Source organism: Lissotriton vulgaris, chromosome 8 (genome assembly GCF_964263255.1).
Source record: "Lissotriton vulgaris chromosome 8, aLisVul1.2, whole genome shotgun sequence".
NCBI lineage: Eukaryota > Metazoa > Chordata > Amphibia > Caudata > Salamandridae > Lissotriton > Lissotriton vulgaris.
Genome location: NC_141696.1, coordinates 663860751 through 663884361, shown reverse-complemented (window position 1 = coordinate 663884361; position 23611 = coordinate 663860751). Strand labels below are relative to the sequence as shown.

Here is a 23611-nt window from a genome sequence, read left to right as displayed (position 1 = left end):
ATTGCATCTCAGTGCAGGACCTCGCGCTGCACCATCTCATAGCCCCTGATTGACAGCATCCTCAAATACAACACAGTGTGATGCAACTCGATTCAGCACCTCACAGCTCCTGATCACTGGCCCCATTAGAACAGACGCACAGCGCACAACCTCATATCTCAGTCCAAGTGCAACCAGGTACACTGTCCAGTGGGCCAAAACAGGTCCTGTATTTGATCTGTGCTTCATCGTGGCCAACTTGAACTTGTGACTCTGTCCCGATTTGTCACAACCAGTTAACCCCATTTGGGGCTTGGTGCTTTTTGGTGCTATTTTTACTTAAGACTTTGAAACTGCATATCTCCAGTTCGACTGATTGGTTTTTTGTAGTTCTGATATAATTTTATTTCATAAAATTACTCGATTATTCTAGATAGGTAAAAGATTTTTCTTGTTTTCTGGTTTTACTTAATTATTGTTTTGAGTGCTGCACAAATACTTTGCACATTGCCTTTACTTTAAACCTGACTGGTTTTGTGCCAAGCTATCGGAGTGTGAGGCGCATGTTAATTTTGTGACTTTTATGACTCATTATGACAACTATTGTAGTTGCTTGAGAATGGTTTCACCCACCTCAACAAAACACAATTTTTGCACAAAGGTCACGGAAGCAGTCCTGTAAGTATATATAACTAGTGAGACTCACAGCTCTCATAGTTTGAGACTGTACATGTGTGAGGGAACCTACTTTTGCCCTTACCATCAGTGACCTGGTAAATGGGATGAAGTTTTGCCACCCCTGTAGTTGCTGACATCAGGGATACCAGCTTTAGGAGTGGGGAAAATTCACTCAATCTAAGCTGGACCCTGAGATCCCACTTAAAATGAGAAATTACTAGTGGAATTGGTAATTCCAGATCTGAATCCCAGTAATTTCCCAGATTGAGCTGGACTTTTCCCTGGCGCTTTCAGTCTATTTTCAGTTACAGAACTCCCAGATTCAAAGTAAAAAAACACACAATTCTGATGGCAGTTGCTGTTACTGTCCCCAACACAATGAAGAAGTCACCTGTCATGAGGACCTAAGTGTCACATATGAATGCCTTAAAATCTTCAATCCAGGACCATTTCGACAATACGCCCTGAAATTTCACACTGTGAGACATTGAATTTCATACTACCTGTAATGCATGACCTAAAGTCCACTGAAATGTATATTTTACTTTTAGTGTAGAATATCTTAATTAATTGAGATGGGAGCTTAGGACATCTAAAATGTTAATCTGAAAGAAAAGGTACAATAATTTGCTAATTGCACCTTCCCATCCGCAAACAAGAAAATCCTGTGAAAAAAAAAGGAGCGCCACAAGGTGACTGTGGTGTATTTAACACTACTAATATTGTGATCTATCAGTGCAATGACCTGAGGGGAAAAAAGGACGTAGGAGACTCTATTTTTGTGTCTAGAGTAATTGTTAGAGGTTTGTATGCAAATGATGTCCTCATACACTGGTCAATACATACTATGTAATGTAGGAGATAATGCTCCATGAGTCTCTGTAACGGGTAGGGAAGTGTGTCGCCCAGTGACTTCTGTTAATATAAGGTGGGGAAAAAGAAGGTTTTGGTAAGTTGCTGGCCGTTTTCCGAAGTCTGCAACACATGGGTTTCTTAATGGGTATGCCGTACTTACGTCCTACATTACATAGTATGTATTGACCAGTGTATGAAGATATCATTTGCATACAAACCTCCTTATCCAGTTTTACATCCTTCACTGGGCACAGGGATATCCTCACCGCCTGATCCGTGATTCGTTCAAACGTGCGAGGTACTTTAATAGAGACAGCATGTTCCAGAAACAAGACCGCGAGGAACGGGATCAGTTGGTGTGTATTACGAAACATTCGACAATTAACAACAAATTGCGACAAGTGGTCAATTCCAACTGGCACATTTTAAATACCAGCGACCTGGAAAACAAACTGAACAAACCCATCTTTGCGTTTAGCCGCAACAAGAATCTTCGCAACTATCTGGTTCAAGGTCCTGTACAATCCTCCATCGAACCTAAACAGACTGGCATATTTGGGCTACCCCTCATTGAGGGCAATCACCGTTGCGGGACGTGTCAGGCATGCCCACATGCCATCACGGGCAATTCTTTGAAGATTGACAAACACAATATCCAACTGAAAGGTATGAGCAATTGCCGAACCACCAACATAATATATATCATCACGTGCACCCATGGACAGGCCTATGTTGGAGAAACGGGGCGCGAGTGCCGAACCCAAATTGGGGAACATAAGTCCAATATTCGAAATTCAAAAAGTGGGGCCCCACTTGTAGCACATTGGACATTGGCCAAGCACTCAGAGAGTGATATCAAATGGTCGATTCTCGAAAAGATCCGGAACACCCCTGGCAAAGACACTTCATCACTGAGAAAGAAACGGGAGGTGTTTTGGATATACTTCTTGGATACTGTTAAGTCGGGTCCAAACGAGTGTTGCCCAAGGGAGAATGCCATTTTGTAGTAGTACTCCCATACACATGAAAACCTTTGAAGCTAAAACCTATTGGAACTACTGTCGTACATGTTTATTGATGGACCTATGTATTTGGTTCACTATACATCCTGTCCTGCTATCCTTGCTACCTGTACCATTTCGACACCAGGGTGGTCTCCCTACCCTGTACCCCGTCTTTTCTAAACTAGGGTCTGGCCACACTTAGGACCTTGAACCATGAGTGGTTCAGGCCACCGTGAATAATTGTCATCTAAATTCGTGGGTTAGTACCTCCCTACGCCGTATCGACTTTTTTTGTCGCCTCGGCTGTATCTTTGCCGTGTACGATGTTTTCTTTCCTCCTGAATCACTCCTCCACCGTCCGCTCCGGTCCGGGTTTTCGTTAGGTATTCTGCCTCAGGTGGCCCGCCTCCGGACCGGAGGAAGTGGATGGGGAAGAAGGGAAAGGGAGGTGTGGCCTTTATTCCATTTAAATTTAGCGGGAAAAAAACGGGACAGCTGTGAACGCCCGGATCGCTGCGGCTGCCTGCAGAGTGTCTGATGCTAAGAGCGCTGTTTAAAGGCAAGTACTGCGATTGCTGTGATTTCAGCTCGAGCCTTCCTTAGACCTTTTAACCGATTGTTACATCGAGGCACCATTGTCTTTTTTACTTTTGTAATTTAACCTCGAGTTAAAACTCGTACCTTCGATTCAGCCGTGGCTGGTTTTCCACAACGAGCCGTTAAACAGGGAACTTTGTCAACATCCCATACTGTATCAGGACTGTCGTATGTCTTGTTTCATTGCTCTGAGATACCCCAGAAATAGACCTATTTTATAACGCTATCCTCTTAATATACCATCCGCTGTATTTTGTGACTATCTCCCTAAAAGAACCTAGAATTAAACCGCGTTTTTCAGCGTTCTGCCTGAATATATCACCTGATTTCAGAGCCTCGGGACTGAATGAGGAGGCCATTTCTGGTCGGTCTTCCAACACGACTGTGTGTGCGACGATAAGTGCGGGGAAGCAATAACTTTGAAGACCAAAATAAGTCCAAACAGTAAGTAGCTGATTATAGTAGCGATTGTGAGACTATGACAGTGAATATCTGAGGAAAACCTGGCCTAGAGCCACTTTAAATTAGCTCCCCTCTGTTCATCCACAGGTATTTATCTTGTTGTGTTACCAATCACCGGCGCTATATATAATATCAAAAAATATATATATACACTTGGAAGGTACTACAGGAAGGCAGTCGGTATGCCCTAAGGACCCTTAGGTAAGATCCCTTATAGAGCGAGATGCCTCAATGTATTAGCCTACCTCACGAACTTCGGAAAATTGGGGAAGGGGAATAGAGAAACAAATGTTCTCTCCTTGTCACATAACAGAGTCTCCCCTGAGCCAACCTTCTCATTTGGTGGAATATACAAAGGTTTTCAAAGAAGCGTGAAGGGTTTTCAGCCTGCGGCGTCTGAATGTAAGATGTATATCTTAGCTTGAGGCTATGCGAAATATGTACTGTCCAACCATAGCTTAACTACCTCAGCATCTACTATTGTCGAACCTGATTTCTCCGTGTGATCTCTTTTAATATATATGTTTTAATGGTGTTTTTCTCACTGTTTGATGAATGCATGTTCTTTAACTGTAGGGATTCACTTTTCATATGACCCTTTGGGCTTACTATGTATCAGAAAGGGCATTGGTTTGAAAATGCCATGAAATTTACAATGTTATGCATTGCTTTGAGCTCCTTGAAATTTTCTCTGTGAATTAAACTATATTTGTATATAACATGACTGCAATTATGATAAGTATAGACGAACGAGAGCAAGCCGCCACTTACCTGAGAGACGCCGCCACCGCCAGGAGTCATACGGGGCTGCCAGTCACTCGGGAGCACGCCGCCACCGCCAGGAGTCATTCTACAGCTGACAACTCGCGCTGCCGCTCCGGGACTACAATTCCCGGCAGCCTACGCGGCGGCGCGCTCTGTGACACCGCGAGAGCGCCAGGAGGCGCACATAAGCGGAGCTGCACCCGGCGGAGTGGGGGAGACTAACGAGAGCAAGCCGCCACTTACCTGAGAGACGCCGCCACCGCCAGGAGTCATACAGGGGCTGCCAGTCACTCGGGAGCACGCCGCCACCGCCAGGAGTCATTCTACAGCTGACAACTCGCGCCGCTGCTCCGGGACTACAATTCCCGGCAGCCTACGCGGGGGCGCGCTCTGTGACACCGCGAGAGCGCCAGGAGGCGCACATAAGCAGCGCTGCACCCGGCGGAGTGGGGGAGACGAACGAGAGCAAGCCGCCACTTACCTGAGAGACGCCGCCACCGTCAGGAGTCATACAGGGGCTGCAAGTCACTCGGGAGCACGCCGCCACCGCCAGGAGTCATTCTACAGCTGACAACTCGCGCCGCCGCTCCAGGACTACAATTCCCGGCAGCCTACGCGGCGGCGCACTCTGTGACACCGCGAGAGCGCCAGGAGGCGCACATAAGCACAGCTGCACCCGGCGGAGTGGGGGAGACGAACGAGAGCAAGCCGCCACTTACCTGAGAGACGCCGCCCCCGCCAGGAGTCATACAGGGGCTGCCAGTCACCCAGGAGCACGCCGCCACCGCCAGGAGTCATTCTACAGCTGACAACTCGCGCCGCCGCTCCGGGACTACAATTCCCGGCAGCCTACGCGGCAGCGCGCTTGTGACACCGCGAGAGCGCCAGGAGGTGCACATAAGCAGCGCTGCACCCACCTCCGCGGGACGCGAGCGGGACGCCCGGGGCTAAGCCCGGGCAAAGGGCGGGCCCTCTACGGCCCTCATCGGCAGAAAGAGACAGGGACAGGGCCCTGATCTCTGACCAAATCGTTCAAGTAAGTCATCATCTCCCTATTATAACTGCAAGTAACTGTGATACCTCCCAGCGTTTAACATTACACGGATTTATATAGACGCTACTGGATAAAGCTGCCTTCCAACATGTCTAAAGCAAAATCGATTGCCCCCTTAATACCATAGACAATTATATGGTTCAGAAAGTTGCCAAAATTAATAACGACAGGAGATCATCTTTGGGGCTGAGCCTTTCTCCTGAATTGCCTTTTTGACAATACGCCTTACCTACTCCTGCTCTTGACATTAGTAATGAGGTGTTCCAGACCCCGGAGAACAATTCACTGACCCAGCTTTTAGTAGCCATTGCCGATTCAGTTCCCGAGAGCACACCTGATGAAGAAATAAAACTCCTAGAAGAGGAGGCCCCTGCACCGGTCCCAGCACCAAGAGTAGTGAAGGGAGGGGAGAAGAGCATATCTAAATGGGGCGGTCTCCGATCAAGTAAAAAGCGTCCTGATGCATCCCCCCTGGAAAATAGTGGAGATGATACAAGGGGAATTACTGGAGGGAAGGTATACTTGGATGAAGATCAATTCAAGAAGATGTTAAATGCCTTAGATAACAAGATTAAAACTATAACCAAGCCGCTCCTTAGTAAAATAGACCAGCTCACGGAAGAGGTGAATAGGCTGGGGGGGTCTTCTGCAAAAATCAATAGAAGAAAAAGCGAACATTCCAATGCCGAAAACACTCATAGTTGAATCGAAAAATACCCAAACTGCCCCCAGGTTAGAACTACTTGAAAACACTCCCCTGATCTCCATGGAGAGCACTGATCTAGGGAGGGGGGGCCCGAGGGATTTAGATATCAACAAGGGTGATTCTGAAGGGCTGAGTCAAAGGGACAGTAGGGTAGATTTTAACTTAGAGAAGGGGCCTGTAGAATTAATTGTAGAGGCATCTCCCTTAATATTGGTCTTGGCAAATGTCCCCCATTTGGAACCAGGGCAAGTTGAGAACATCCCTTCCCTGATAAATAAATCACTCCATTGGTTATCAAGGAATATGGCTTTTACCCCGGGAGGCAGGGACCAGTTGGCGCAAGAAGTAGTTAAAGCTAGAAGAGGTGAATGGATCGGGGGTGGCACTAAAAAATTTAAGGGGGATTGTGTGGTGTTACACCTTTCTGATCCAGAAGTGTTGCCAAACATTCTAGCGAATATATACCCCCCCCCCAGCGTAGATCAACTGAAATAGTGCCACTAACACTGGACTTCTTTTATACGAAAAAAGGAGGGAATACTTTAAACCCAACAATGTTGAAAACTAAATGGAACCCTGTACTAAAAAAAGCCAAAACCCTTGATATAAGGAATAATTGGGGAATCCCAATGGAAAATAGGTTCTCTGCCCTTTCTGGTCTTAATGAGTGTGATTGACTGGAAGTGCGGATGAGCATAGAAAAGGATAATGTTGCAGAGTTTCAAGAAAGTGGAAACGATGTCTCTATAAAGCTCATAGAAACAAATTATAGTGATGGTAAGACATCTGGTTCCAGGGTAGATTCCGCTAATATAGTAGAGCATTTGCCACCAAATCCCCGCACCACTGCATGCAATGGGGAAAGTAGTCCCTCACTCCCCTTGTTCCACCTTAAGCAGGGTGCTTCATTACAAGAGCGGACTATTCAGACGAAAGCTAGTCTTAAACTTATTTCCTGGAATTTGGCGGGAATTCACCATAGACTAGAAACCCCCGAATGGAGTGAATTCATTGATTCCCATGATGTTATTATGTTACAGGAAACTTGGGCAGTAGCACCTGTTTTTCGGCAGGGCTTCTTAAATGTCTTTGTCCCTGCGAAAAAGAATACTAAAGGGTGGCCCTCAGGGGGTCTAACTATTTGGGTATGACAATCCCTACAATGTACCATCAAGCAGAGGCTTGTCTGCAATTGTGACCTACTCCCAATTGTGATCACCTGGGCCGATGGCCATAACATGGTCTTGTATAATATCTATGCCAGGGGAACTCAAGGGGGCAAAGCCTCGGATGTGATAGGTGCATTGGATAATGATTTAGAGACTCTTCCTACACATTACAATATCCTGGTGGGGGGAGACCTGAACACAACATTTGAACCACTAGGACTCGAGGATAACGAACTGGCCCTAGAGGAAGATACCAAATGGGGAGTTCCCCAATTGGATCTACCGATGGTAAAGAAATGGACAGAAGTGGCAATACAGGTGAAGAGTTTGTGCTTGGCTAGGGGGTTGAGGGCAGTAAATGGCCGCACCCCCTCAGACCTACAGGGCATGCATACCTTCCATAATTCGAGGTCAAGTAGTCGGATAGACTACATCCTTATAGATGTTAGAGACTAGTACAAAGTAGAAGATATGAAAGTGACATCGAGATTGGAGAGTGATCACAATCCGTTGTGCTTGCTCTTTAATCAGGATCAAGGTGAAAGCTCATCTAACCAGGAAAGGGGTGTCACGACATTAGAAGTTATCCCAACTAATAATCTCCGTCACATTAAATGGGCAACTTTGGTAGATAAGCCCGGGGATATGCAGGACTTAATGGAGGTAGTTAGCAAAGAGGTTAGCAGATTACAGATCCACTGTAATGAATTAAATTTTAACCAACTTATTGAAGAGTCACAGCCAATGTTTTTTGCTAACTTACAGAGGTTTTTCTTAAAATAACACAGCAGGGGAAGGGTGCTGGTCCCCCGAGAAAAAGAGGGTGGTATGACCACTCTTGCAGAAAGGCGCGACAGAACCTCAGTTTAGCATTGAGGACTAAAGTAGGATTATTAAAGGCCAGGGATGATTACAGGAAAGCCCAAATCAGGGCAAAAAGACTGTGGGATGAGAATCTATGGTTAGACCTTAAGAAGGCATGTGTAGCCAGACAACAGAAAGAGTTTTGGGCCATCTTAAAGTGGGGTAGTGGGGGAATAGCAGACTGCCCGAAAAATCATGTAGCAAAGGAAGCATGGGTGGACTTTTTTAAACCACAATATGATGATAATCTGCCCCCACCAACCGAATCGCCCCCAGAAAGGGTATTCTATAGTCATGGAATATTCTCACTGAAAGATGTAAACGAGGCAATGGATGGGGTAACTAGAGGAAGGGCGCCAGGAATTGATGGAATACCGGGGGATGTATTTTTAACTGACAGGGCCAACTGGTGTAAATATTTTGTATGGCTTGCGAATTCTATCGCACAAGGAGCAATGATTCCAGCAACATGGAAGGGTGCGGAGATTATACCAGTCTTAAAAAAAGGGGATAAGGCTTTACCAAGTAACTACAGGCCCATTAGCCTTATCGACTCGGCACAAAAACTGATGGGCAGGATGATACAAAATAAAATACAAGCCTGGATAGACGATAAGGATATCCTGTCCCCGTATCAAGCTGGTTTCCGTCCATTAACTAGCTCTGTTGACCAGGTATTCCATTTTTTAACCTTGTTTTGGAAAAATGTAACCTTGACAAATGGACCATTATATGCTGTTTTCGTTGACTTGAAGTCAGCGTTTGATCTAGTACCCCGACAAAAACTTTGGATTGTTTTGCGCGATCTCGGAATAAGCCCCGAACTGCTGACTTTGCTTGTGCGTATGCACGAAAATAACTATGCCAGGATTAGGTGGGGAGCACAGGGAGACGTCACTGAACCTTTCCCCGTCGAACGTGGTGTAAGGCAGGGTTGCGTCCTGGCCCCCACCCTATTCCCCCTTTATATCAACGGCATAGTAGATTTTCTAAAGCAATTTCCGACAGATGCCCCGATATTAGATGGGGAGCGGGTCCCTGTATTAATGTTTGCTGATGACACTTTACTGGTCTCGCGGACCCCCAGTGGTTTACAAAAGACAATCAACGCTTTTGGAGATTTCTGTCGGATTCGGGGCTTGGAACTAAATACGACAATGACTAAGTTTATGAACCTGAATCCTGCTAAGCAATTCAAGGGAAAAAATGCATTTTAATGGGTCTTTTTTGGAGGAAGTGAACACTTTCACCTATCTAGGTATTTCTTTACAGGTCAACATGAACTGGAAATCTCATATGGACTCTGTGGTGCTAAAGTTCAATCAACTGGCCGGGGCTATAGCACAAAAAACATAAATCTTCATTTACAAAACCTATTCAGCCAACAATGGAGATTTATAGTATGAAAGTGCTGGGCGCTTGCCTTTACGGATCAGAGCTATGGGGCTTCACCAACTTACTCTGGTTACTGCAGAAAACAAATTTCTCCGCCGAATGGTTGGTGTCCCACAGAGCACTCCCTCGATCCCGCTCCAATATGATCTTGGGAGGAAAAAGATCGAGGACATGGCTAGATTGCGTCCTCTTTTATATTGGAGGCGCATAAAGACTACTCCTGAATTGGGCCATTATGCATCTGCTCTCATGGACATCATTAGCTCTGATCGGTTTCATAAAATACCCTGGCTTAAGGAAATTAGGAACTTGCTTCAAAAATTGCACCTAGATCATCTGTGGACTACAGTAGACCCCCATGCCTTCCCATCTAAGGCATCATTGAAAAAAATGTATTGGGACACAATATATAATACTGTTTTGACTTCCAATCAACCTTCCATGTTGGCATCCCAGTTCTTGGATTCTAAAATAACCCCTAAATGTGAACAGTACTGGGACTTGATTACTAAACCCCTAGATAGGAAGCTGTATTTTCAGTTTAGAATTGGCTCCCTACCCCTTAATGCTTTTACTGTCAAATGGTCCCCAGGCAATGTAAAAACATGCTGCCATTGCAAAGTAAACGTTGAGGACATCCCACATTTCCTGTTTGCCTGCCCATTATATGCTGCCCCGAGAAGTAGATGGCTAAAACCGGTTTGTAGGAATCTGGGGATAAGGAAATATCTAGAGGCACTAAGAATATTAGCAGTAGTAGTAATAGCTTTATTTCGATGCGGTACATATCATAAAAGCAATACAAAACATCAAGTAAAAACATTACAAGGATACATAATATAAAATACTGTAGGGAATCATAATAAAAACAGTAAGACATAAGTGTGCAAGTATAAGATATCCTTCAACATATATACGCCAGTATGAGATACAGTTCAACAGGGAGCACATTACTGGATCAACAGCTTCCTTGAGGTTCTTATGCGCCATGCCCAGCCTAAAAATTTTGCCATACAGCATGCAAAAAATGGCGGGCATCTGAGCGCAATATACGTAGGGCTTCTAGGTGTGATCTTGTTCCCAGGCTCCTACACAAGGGCTTTAGCCATTTCGATCTAGGAGCTGCATAGACATTGCACTCAAACAACAGGTGGGCGACAGACTCAACCCTTGAAACGCAGAACGGACAATACATAACCGTTTGTAGTGGAGGGTTCCATGAGGAAGTTAGCAGTCCTAAGGGGAGTACACCCACCCTAAATTTAAAATTTAAAATACACTAAGAATATTAAGATCAAATTGTGCCCCCAATCTTGCTATCGCAATAGCCAAATACATGGGATGGGCCTGGATAATACGCATGCGCACTTTAAACTGTAACTAATTATGTAAAATGGAAAATGTAATTATAAGGATAATCTCAATTGTTAAGGACTCTTCACTGCGACTCGGATTTTATAACGTATGGATTTTATAAATTGAAGTATTCGCCAGCACTTTGTAATTTGATGGTATTTAATATGTATTTTATGTTGATCTTAAAATTCTAGCGTAGTATTTATTCTGTTTAGCTTAGGGAAACATGCTTTTATGACAATGCTGTCGAATAAAGTATTTAAACTTGAAACTTGATAAGTATAGAATATAATTAGTACAACAATGTACAACCTAAGGAACCATATTTTTTAAAAAGAACATGAAATGCAAGTGTACAACATGGTTTTAAAACATTCTTTTTTTCATTTACCACAGAGTTATCACAGCTGCAAAATTGTGTTGCCCCCGTTGTGCCCCCCCTCGTGTGCATGCCCTGATGAAGGTGCCGCCGTAAATCAGGCGTTGCACCGAAACGCGCGTTGGCGTGGTGAACATCTGTTCTGAGAACAACATCATATTTCTCCCCAGCAATTTGCTGAGAGGATATCGCAGAACTACATCAGTGTATTTATATGTGATAGTTTTCTAGATTGTTTGGATTGCATAAATGTTAATGAATGGACTGAATGTGAGGTTTTTTGTGTAATGGAATGAGTCTGTTTATTTGAATGAATGAAGGGAGGGTGCCTAGGGGCTGTATATATTCTTTGATTATCTTACTGTATCATATATATATTTTTAAATGATGAGATTTTTGCACACCCCTTTTTCATCACATGCATATCCTGAAAAATGAAAATAAAATATATCTTTTCTAAAACTGTGTGGATAAATTGAATTTGTAGGCCGTGATCAGTGAGCTCAAAGCTGTGCATGTTATTATTGTAGGACTCATTTTGAGCCTCTAAATTGAAACATATAGGGCAGACATTCCCTTTTCTGTTTTGGATATACCCACGGAGTGTGTCTCGCAATGCCTGCCTCAAACTTATCCAGTTTTACATCCTTCACTGGGCATATTCATCCCTGAAACAAATTGCTGGTGTCTTTCCCCGCAACTGCGACATTTTACCCAGATGTGCCCCCCCCCCTGGGGCTGAACTGAGACATGTCCTATGGGACTGCACACATTGGCGCACGTACTGGACCGCTATCATCAGGTAACTGGATCGCCTCATGGGCATTTGAATATACCTACTTGAGAGGTGGGCACACTGGGCAAATACTTTTGGCTGCATAACCGCAAGGCCGCTGCCCTTCCCCTTGATTTGGGCCTCATACTGGCTAAGAGGATCATATCTCTTGAAGTCACCCAACCCCCGATCCCTGCTCAGTGGTTGGCACTGTTTACCCAATGGGCTAAGGCAGAGGCCTCCGCAGATGCATATTGGCCCCTAACTGGGAATAACTACTCTCTAAATTGACTGGCCCACAGTCAGTCTTCCTCGAACTTTGACATCCCGTCCTGTTGAGGACTGTTGCAAGTCTTCGGTGGCCTTCCACCTCGCATTGGACCTCCGCCTTTCCACAGGATCCATTAGTCTTTTGAATGCTGGAGGCACACCACTTGCCCTTCCACCCCTTTCCCTTTGCCCTCCCACAACTACTACCACTGCTTCTTTCGCCTGGCTAGTACTGGGAGTCTTGCCTAACAGACTTTTGACCCTTTTTACAACAGTGTGCGTAGGACACCAGACACCATTCTCAACTATAAGCTTGACCATCACAAATATATGCTTTACATGATTTGCCATTTCTTGTTATATACCTGTTGAAAACACTCCACTACCGAGATGAGTATAACAACAAGAATAAATTATGATGGAAACAGTTGTAATTTACACAGCAAACAGACTACTTTCATGGCTTTTCAGGTTGTTTCATCGAGCGCTTTAGAGTCATAATATAAATATGCACAAAACTCTTTCAAATGGATCATGTATTTTTATTTTAAGATCAAGATTCTGTTAGCCCCATCTTTTTTTAATTTGCATAGTCACCTGCAACAAGTTTTTGATAAATCAACCATGTTCAGAGGCGCAACTAGAGCCAAATTTCGGGGGGGGGGGCTAAGAAAAAATTTCGTGGGGGGCTGAACCTTTAATCAGTATGCAGAGGGGACCTGCAGGGCCTCCGCCTAATTACCATTCAAATGGTCTTTTAAAGACCTGTTAAACGATCGGGTGCGGCTCTGTGTGTGCCCGGGATCTGTCTCATCCCGGGCTGACACACACGACGGGGGGGGGGGGGGTCTGAAGCCCGGTGAGTTCAATGGGTGTTGCGCGCCTGACCATGTTACTGTACATCAATTACATTTTCAGAACGAGATGACTACTCGCATTATTTTAAGGATTTCCAGGTGTGAGGAATCAATTGCGATTTGGATTTCACAAATAAAAATGTGTCTGGTAGTAACATGCAGCCATGGCCCATTCTAATGGGCTGAGGGACCACGCACCCTCACCTTTTGGCCAGCATATAGATTGCCTGTCAGGCTGTGCAAAGGGCAGCCTGACCGACGCTCTTTATTTTCAGGTCAGGCAGCGAGGAGCAAGACATGCGCTACACGTTCAGTATCCTGGCTGCCTGAGCTGAACTTAGCCAGGCTGAAGAAGACACAGCTCCTTTGGACGCGATCTCTTCAGCTTACCAAAGCACCTCAAGGCCCTCCCCCTCGTGATGAGGGGAGAGTCATTGATTGACTTGGATCTAGGCGCTTCAGTTTTAAGGCCCTGAAGTACCCAGAGCCAAGTGTCAATCACTAACACCTCTTCACAGAGTGGGGTGGGCTCAGCAGTCTCACTCCCCATCCCACACCATGACGAGTAGGGACTGCTGGCTTCCCTCATTGGCTGACCCAGCCAAAGAGGGGAGGCAGCACTCCCAACCCTTCTGTGATATCCGAGGCAGAGCTGCGCAGGTAATTAGGATTTTATTTTTAATAGTTGGTGCATAAGTGCATGACAATTTGCGAGTGAGTGTTGTGAATGGATGTGTGTGAATGCATGAGTGTCAGTGAGTGTTTATGTGTGCATTTGTGCCCCGACCTCACCCCTACCTGCTAAAAGCACAGCCAGCCACTAGTACCATGGCACTGATTAGAACATACAGAGATGGCTTCCCTGGCATGAACAGTAATCAGCTTTACCAGGTAGTATATTATTAGAAGTGAAGAAGCGCGGCTGTTGCCGCAGGTATAAAAATAGATTCTCTTAAAGAGACATAACTGTTAGATGGACCGCGCTTTTCAAAACTCTTCTGGGATCACTCTTTGTGCGAATACTATGCATTGTACTGTACACAAAACAACTGCGTTCCCATTTACTCCTCAACTGTAAAATAAATATAACGAGCAGGCAGATACAAAAACGTACTTGACTGCTAAACAAAATATCATCTAAAATTGGAAAATATAAGTGCTACATGTGCAGTTTTCCTACAAAATTAACATCGCACAGAATTAAGTTTTATTCCTTGATACCTCGATGTTGTATGTCATAATGTATTAATATTAGACTGAAACCATTTTCTTTACCAGGCCCCTGTACACACTTTGCGTACATTCACAACTGCTTGTACACCTGGTCGTTGTCGGATATTGCGTCTTATAGGGGGCTTCTTCACAAACTTATTTTGGACTATGCAAACACATACTTCTAAAATACTCTTTTACGCACTGTTACATGCCTCAACTAGAGAGACTGTGTGTCTTCTTGGCACGTTTGCTGATATTGAGGTTAATGTTTCGTGTGCCAATTCAATAACTCTTGTAAGAGTACGTATGAGTACAACCGGAGTACGCTTTTACGTACTTTAAAAGCCCTTCTGCGTATGCCGGAAGTGTGTGGAACGCAATTGCTGATCCAGGGACTATGCAATAAAAACCACCTTCAAATCACCCGAAGCCAGGGCTTACCTGAGCTTCCAGAGGCACCTGCGTGGCATCAACCTTGTCAGCAGCATACGTCGTCAGCTGTCTGTCGACGACAGTGAGGGAGTCCTGAATCAGGCGGAGGGCTTTATCGATCTCCTGGGCGGACTGAATACTCTGCTCCAACACCTTCTGTCTTCGAACCGCCTGTGAATGGCAAAGGGAAGAAACAGATAGGAAAAGTGAACCAGTGAACCAGTGGCCAGAACAGTTCAAAGAACGCAAGCAGATCACACGTGTGGAAGTAAACACCTTTCTGTAAGATCCATGACGCTGGTATGTGCCACTCATTCAAGCTATGTTTAAAGGTTTGAAAGAAATTGCCCGTTTTGTATTATGTGGGCTTGGCACGATCAGAATAGAAAAGGTTACACCCCTGGGGGAAACAAAGTTCGCCTCTGAAGGGCCGCAAATAACGCGTGCGAAAAGCGATGCCCGCTTCAGTAATCTTCTGTTCTGAGGCCTAGCCCACTCCTTCCTGATCTCATTATATAGTTCAAGAGATTTCATGGGCTGAGAGTAAGGTCACGGTCACCGCAATTCGCGTTAATCCATTCATACAAGTGTAACGTTTTGAGACCTGCACAGCTCCTTCGGCAAATGCGCTACTGTGAATGCTAAATAGCGGTGATTGAAATAAATTGGAGTCCTCCTGCTTCTGACCAACGCTGAAAGTAAGAGCAGAGCAACAAAACAAAAAAAGGGACAGCAATCAGATACATAGGAGTAAAGGTTCGTTATGCGTCTATTCGTTTCCACCAAAAGCACGCGTCAAGAAGTTTAAAGTGCAATTGTTTCTATTTTTAATTTGTGGAGGGGTACAAGCTACATCACTTTTGTCGCTACTTCAAAATAAGGGCAAGTAATTAAAGTGCTACATTATGTTTGGAATAGCAAATTAGTAATAGCCGAATCATGTTTAGCTTCAGAAAGCCCGAGCTCTTTTAATTTAACACGTGGGAGGAATTAAAATTGTTCAAATAAATGTAACACTCTACCCGACAATACCCAGAAGATTCAAAACTAAGCACACACACGCACACCTGGCAGTGGAAATAAATGTGGCTCCATCTTATAACGCATTCTTTTTAGAGCAACTCTACTAATTGATGTGCATTCTCACAAGTATACAGTAAATAGGTCAAATTCACGTTTACTACAATCACACAGAAATAGAAACAAGAGAAAAACAGTTTTACTGCCTCATAGATTGAATGTAAAAAATTGTTGTACACTGAAAACAACTCTTCTAAACATCATAATATCTCTTCAGTGTGCATTTTGTTCTTGGGGCACAACTTTAGCCCTTTCCATCCTGGTTTGCTTAAATAACTTTTTTTTTAAATACTCTTGAACAAATGCCATTGCATAAACCACATACGAAGATGAGCAGAGTATATTATGCTATTTAGTACCATTGTTGAGGAAGGGGACGGGATCATGACTAACTCGAGGCCTAATACACCATGCTCTTCTGCAAAATATATATATATGTTAAGAGTTTTTTTCCATCTTCGTTGGTTACGTCGGTCGTACGTCGAAAAGAGGAAGCGGAAGTTTCTTTCCGTTTCTTCTCCAACGACGCGTATTGCTTCAGCTTCGGCTCTTCAGGTTCGTTTTTTTTGGGGGGGGGGGAGACCCTCCAACCCCCCTTTTTAATCCCACTCTTTATTATTTTGGGGGGGTGACCCCCCAAGCCCCCTTTTTTTATCTTTTCATTTACCACACATAGCTTTACTATGTATTTCGTAGTAAAGGTATGTGTGGTAAGCCTCTCGTTGTAACCACACATGCGTTGTAATGCATGCGTGGTAAAGGTTTTCCTGGAAACGGCCACGTTGTAGTGTGCATGATCGCATTTTTTAGGAAAAACACTTATGATTGTTTTCAAAACATTTATGATTGTTTTCAAAACATATTGATTCCAGAAGAAACCTGGAGTGACCACTTTAGTATATAAGAACCATATTATCCCCTGCAAATTAGAGGAGAATTCTTTCCAAGCAGACACCGAGACTCCATGCTGAATCTTTAACACGCAGTGGTCTGACTTCCCCTGCAGGGTGTCATCCACAAAGCAGAGACAGGGTACTTAATTCTCAGGTGAGGGTGATGGATTTTCCCTTGGTGTTTCTTGGCTACACACATGTATATCGCCACATGCATTTACATGCTACACCTACATATCTAGGCTAGGTACATTTAGGGAAATTACATAGGGCGCGCATTATAGGAGTATGCAAAGGCTACAGTTTTATCTGAACTGTATATGTTCCAATTTTTAGCACTATGGTAGAAATGTATTTAATGTTTACCATATTAGTACTTGGGATTTTTTGTGTATACATCTGTTTCCCGATTTTTACAGCAAAAATCATTTACACACAATTGATGTTGGACCAATAAATACTTATTAAAACATCCTGTTAGCCATCCTGTGTATTTTCTGAGAATAAGTAAGCACAAGTGACTGAGCGAAAAGTACTGTACTGTTGTCCCTGAGGAATCAAGGTTGTCATGTTCAGTGGTTGCCAGAAACTACCTACACCACTGTAAGATACAGGGGTGGTAGTGGCACTGTAGACCTAGCTGGTCTAATGGCTGATATATCCTGTGGGGGGTGTCTGGAAGCGGTTTTGACACCAAGCCCTCAGTTTAGGTCATCCAAAACACGTAAGTTCTGGGGATTCCTAGGAACTACATGACAGTTACCCGAGCTAACTACAACTTATGCCCCCAAATACACTGCTTATGACCTCACACATTACATCACTAATGACATGGTAAGTGACATCATACATTATTAAAATATGCGAGTGGCTGTGTGATTATGTGTATTGGTGTGTGAGTGGCTGTATTGAAGTGTGAGTGGGTGTGTGAGTGGCTGTATAAGGGCTGCTTTCACGTGAGCATAAGACTTAATCCTCTAGTGCCAGGAGCCTATATCTCCCCACCATTGGAACCAGTGCCCACAACAAGGACCCGCCAATGCTAGGCACCCACCTTCTTCATCCTAAGAGCTATCTGATAAGATGATACCCACTTATCCCCCTTCATATACTTTGACAAAATACCTGGCAAACTTGGATTATGGACCCCCCCTGTAGGTAGCTCAGCTTCTTTGTTGCTGCCACCATCATCTTTAGGCTCCATGCTCAATTTGACCCTCCTTTTTTCAATATCCTGTCTCTTTTCCTCAGGGTTCAGGGCCCCTTCCTCCATCTACAGGGCTTCAGTCGCTGCATGCATGGATTGTCTTCTGCTGGCTGGACTCCTTTCACTGCCAGCCATGGAGGGCACACTAGCCTGGGTGTAAGTGGTCACAAGGTAATCATCTCCTTCCTCATCTCCACTTTTGGGAGCAGTCTCCACCTCGAGGAGAGCTTGAGCTCTTTGAGCCTCCACCCAAGCCCTAAAAGCTTTTGTAGAGATCCTATTTCTTGCTGAGATGCCCAAGCAAAACTTTCTGTTGTTGCACAAGACTCCCAATTTGTTGATCTGGAGGGTAGACCGCGTGACCAAGCCAATCTCTATATTTCCTAACCCTTTTTTCAACTTCCAGAAGCTTTACAAAAACTTGACATTCTTTTTTAACCTTTTTTCAAACTTTTTAAAAGTTTGAAAACTCAGAAACAATGATTGGAGACTTCAGAACTTGGCAAACTGACTTGAAATCACAAATACTTCCTTTTAGGTGTCGACCGTTGGATTTTTTACTTTTCAAATTTATTAACTGAATGTCACTGGAAAACACAAGTCCTGGATCTCACCACAAGGCACCAATATTAGGAAAAAGGCTGATTATAGGGTGTGGTTGTGAGATCTCACTCTGTAATACGGTCTCTACATGTAGTGGGTGGTCAGATTAATTAGAAAAATCTTAGCTCAACCCTTTGTAACTGCGGCACTAAGCAGCCAGGATTTATAAACGGAACAAGCTTAAAGCATTAAGAAGTGGAACAAGAATTGAATAAGACAGAAAAATGTCTTAATAAATCCAACACCAATTTGTAAAAATAGGGTGTATTTTCATCTTTAAATACACACCTCAATGACAAATATCCACCAGAGGGTTTTATAGATATGACTAAATCACTGCAGATTTTTTCAATGCAATGAATAATTTTAACAGACAACAATGGTGGTAATACTTTGCGATTTTGAAAATATTTATAAAGTTGTAAACTACAATTCTGGTCTTTTTTGGGATACCAACTCCGGCAGAGAGCAGGTCACAGGGACCAAAAAGGTCCAGTTGGTTAGCTAACTCTCTGTCAAAGAAATATCCAGTGCAGTTCCTGTCTCTATGGGCAAACGGCCATAGACTTTAACAGAGTGGTCCTAATGCAAGGGATACAGGACACTGAAGATGCTGAAGGATGCTGAGGATGCCGTTCAGGTGATAGGGTCTTCCTGTGGCTACTTCTTGGTCCACCATTGCAGAGAGTGACTTTGAGCACAGGGGTTGATATCCGTCCAAATCCAGTTGTGGTCCAGCCAAAAATCAGTTGCAACTGGTCTACTGGTCTCTGGCAACAGCGGAAGCAGCAGTTCCCTTTATCTGACAATAACTTCCCTGTTGGGCAACTAGATTGCACTCTGGTGACTCGCCTGAGTCTAGCAGACTCCGAGGCAGCTTTTGATCATCAGGACTCGGTCTCCCAGGGTGCAAGTTGGTGGCCAGAAGACATCAGGTGTTCTTGGCTAACCACTCAACAAGGCAGACTTCTTTAGAGTTTGTGGCCCTGCAGCTGTATTAGAAAGCAAACCAACTGACTCTTGATTTAACTTCTTCTGTCTGTGGCTCAGGATTGACTTTTCCTCGAGTAGGGCACCACAAGTATAGTCCTCTTTATTCTAGCCCGAGGAGCAGCAGGTGCAGTCAAGCCAGTCTTGGTGCAGCTCCCCCTGTGCTGGGTCCAGGGCACTCAGTCTTAGGTCCTTTCTCCAGTGCAGATGTGATCTAAGAGTGGGGTGCCAGGGAGGCCACTTTTTTGCCTAGTTAGTGCCCTCAGGGGATGTGGAATTAATTAGCCAATAGACTACCAGGTCTCCTCCCAGCTGTAGAGTGAAGCATTTAGCTAGCACAGAATGCACCATTCCCCCCACTCCCAACATGGCATAACTCATCCTTTGGCGTGTGTAGCTCTCTAGCCAATCCCTGCAGCGTGGCTTCTTGGGGGCTACATGCCCAAGGAAGAACCAGTTTCATGACAGCTCCCCCCTCTCTGTCCCTGAAGACAACTTGTCTAGTAGAACAAAAGTGCAGTTCCTTTCATGTGTATCCACCCCTTGCCTTATATAGGTGGCCTTTGAAGCTCACCGTTTGGGCTAACACCTCCTGATAGAGAGAGGTCACACCACATCCAAAATCAGGACCTTTCTGTTCCTTTCTGAGAGTTATTCACACCTTTGGAGTCCAGAATGCAGTCTCATAGCCACCAACTGTAAACTATTAAGTGATAGCTTTGGGCAACATAACTGGCTACTTATTAAAGATGCCACTTGTGCAAAAGTTACAAGGGCATCAGGTTGGGCTTAATGCAACAATTATATTGATACATTGAAGTAACATGTTTATTCTTAGGATAGCACTGCTGAGTTGTCAATGTGTAACCTTGTACTACCCATTGGGGCTACTAGCCTTTCTACAAATCAATCGACAATGTGCTGTTTCTACTATCGCCAATACTGATAAACAAACGATTCATGTATTTTTAAGTAAAGTACTTGAAACAAAATTCAAGACCAATAGCTAATTAATAACTTTTATTATTCTTTAGAATTTTATCAACACAACAACTCATATATTTAACGATTGCATATTCCAAGAGACACACATAAAAACCATATTAAACAGGGGGTCGATTTTTAGGAATCATTCAGCATATCACACATATCCCAGACATACACAATGCAACCATTCAAGGGAGGGAAAGGGTACAATTGCTTAGAGCAATACAAAAATGTTCAAAAAGTTTTTCAATATTTACAAGATAGCACAAGGCGAACAGGGAAGGAAATTGAGAAAAGAAGCCAAGGTCTGCGAGGCACTTAACAACCTGGTTGCTTAATGATTAATCTAATAAACAGTACATTCCTATGGAAAAATTATATGTTATTTAGAACAGGTAATGTACAAGAAAATGGGGACAAGCAACAAAATAATTCATGACATCAGTGCTTGTCACTTTTGCAGACAACTGTATGGCTATGGCCTACGCGTTTCGAATCCCGTTGGGTTGTGGGGATTCTCTTCAGGGCCTGGGGTTTTCTCAAAGGGCAACAGAATGCGGGAAATGGTGGGGCCTCAACTTTGTAATGGGATGGAATATGGCAGAATTTTTCTTTCATGAGAGAGATTTTCACGAGGGGGTGAACCACAGTGGAGACCTACTAATTATATAGCTAAAGGTTCACTTGAGCCGAGGAAAGAAGACTCGCGGAGAAAGTCGAGCTTCAAATGAAATTCTTGTGTGGTAAAAAGCAGGGGCAGCTTGCACTTTTCGGTCCGTTTAACGTGTTAAGGACTCGCGTAAGCCGGGTAGGTCGCAGATTGTACTTTTCGGTCCGTAAAGCGTGTTGACTAATCGCGAGAAAAAGCAACACTCGAGGATCTGCGCCGAGAGGGTCGATACAATGTAGCCCAGAACGGGCGCCGGCGTGTCAATTGCCCATAGTCCGGCGAAATTAGTTTGAAATGTTTAAAAAGAGTTCTCAGTCAGTTCATAAAACTCGGCGGCATCAAAACGGTCAGCACTGGTCACTGGCTCATGCGTGAGCCAGTGACCAGTGCTGACCTACCCGGCTCAAATCCTCGAGTGTTGCTCATTTACGCGAGTCCTTAACACGTTAAACGGACCGAAAGGTGCAAGCTGCCCCTGCTTTTTACCACACAAGAATTTCATTTGAAGCTCGACTTTCTCCGCGAGTCTTCTTTCCTCGGCTCAAGTGAACCTTTAGCTATATAATTAGTAGGTCTCCACTGTGGTTCACCCCCTCGTGAAAATCTCTCTCATGAAAGAAAAATTCTGCCATATTCCATCCCATTACAAAGTTGAGGCCCCACCATTTCCCGCATTCTGTTGCCCTTTGAGAAAACCCCAGGCCCTGAAGAGAATCCCCACAACCCAACGGGATTCGAAACGCGTAGGCCATAGCCATACAGTTGTCTGCAAAAGTGACAAGCACTGATGTCATGAATTATTTTGTTGCTTGTCCCCATTTTCTTGTACATTACCTGTTCTAAATAACATATAATTTTTCCATAGGAATGTACTGTTTATTAGATTAATCATTAAGCAACCAGGTTGTTAAGTGCCTCACAGACCTTGGCTTCTTTTCTCAATTTCCTTCCCTGTTCGCCTTGTGCTATCTTGTAAATATTGAAAAACTTTTTGAACATTTTTGTATTGCTCTAAGCAATTGTACCCTTTCCCTCCCTTGAATGGTTGCATTGTGTATGTCTGGGATATGTGTGATATGCTGAATGATTCCTAAAAATCGACCCCCTGTTTAATATGGTTTTTATGTGTGTCTCTTGGAATATGCAATCGTTAAATATATGAGTTGTTGTGTTGATAAAATTCTAAAGAATAATAAAAGTTATTAATTAGCTATTGGTCTTGAATTTTGTTTCAAGTACTTTACTTAAAAATACATGAATCGTTTGTTTATCAGTATTGGCAATTCTCTTTTGTTATCTACTTTCACGGCTCAGCCTTGCTGATTAGAGCCAACCCTTAGTTGTTTTTTGGTTTCTACTATCAGCACATGGAAAAACACATGTTCTACTTTTCAATCATCAGCACCCTGCCTTAGGGAGCATTAGGCGAGACTTAATGGTGATGTTTATATATATTAAAATGGAAGGCTTTGACTTTACTATTAATTTAAATTGAAAACTCAAATTAGCAGTTTAAAACTGCTCTACCAGTCTGATGTGGCAAGCTGAGAGACATGCTTTACATTTCACAAATGTAGTGGCACAATTGGTGCTGCAGTCCACGAGGGAAACTTTAACTTAAAGGCCTTGGGTGGGTACTCTTGGTCCCATATATTAGGGAATTATAAATAAATTAACCTATGCCAATTAGGTATAATCCAATTAAACATAGGGCCCGATTCACATAGGGCCTCCACATTCGTGGTGGAGCCTCCCCAGTAATGGTGGGGGAGTACATATTTGTGGTAGGGGCCCAGTAATGGGTAAATGCAGTACATAAGTCCCTCCATGACTGTGGTGCCTCCTCCACAACTGCGGAGGCCCTTTGTGAATTGGGCCTTTACACTTTTAAGGGTCAGAACACATGCAATGCGGCCTGGTCAGCAGGGACCAGTAAATTATACATTCATTACACCACTACCTAACAGTCAAAAAGTGGGGCAAAGAATGGGGGTGAATTTCCCAAAAGCCATTTTCTCACAATAATTCAAAGTTAAAAACTAAGAACATATATAATCTCAGGAAAAATCTATATAGCAACTCATGCAAAATTATGATATCATTAGAATCTTCGAGATGATCATTTTACAACCATACCACATCTGAACATTCAAAGGTAAAGCATAATGCAGTAACTCCTCATCTTGACAACAAGTAATCATCCCATGCAATCTTGATTAATTATAAAGATGGTAATATATAAATATATCATATGGAACTGATGATGATAGCCATGCCACAACTTTTCTGCTCTGAAAGACAGTAAAGGGGGAAATGAAGAAGGAATGAACCGGAAAATGTGAAGTAATAAAAAGAAATAAAGAACAATT

At 43.7% G+C, this 23611-nt stretch overlaps 1 protein-coding gene across 1 annotated transcript in view; it reads right to left on the bottom strand.

Annotated features, from left to right (window-relative positions):
• The window catches only part of DMD (dystrophin), a 4652165-nt gene that overhangs the window by 4399376 nt on the left and 229178 nt on the right, over window positions 1-23611 (bottom strand). The window contains exon 7 of the mRNA XM_086934537.1: window positions 14822-14983. The gene's annotated coding sequence lies outside the window, so the exon portion shown is untranslated. The remainder of the gene's footprint in view (window positions 1-14821; window positions 14984-23611) is intronic.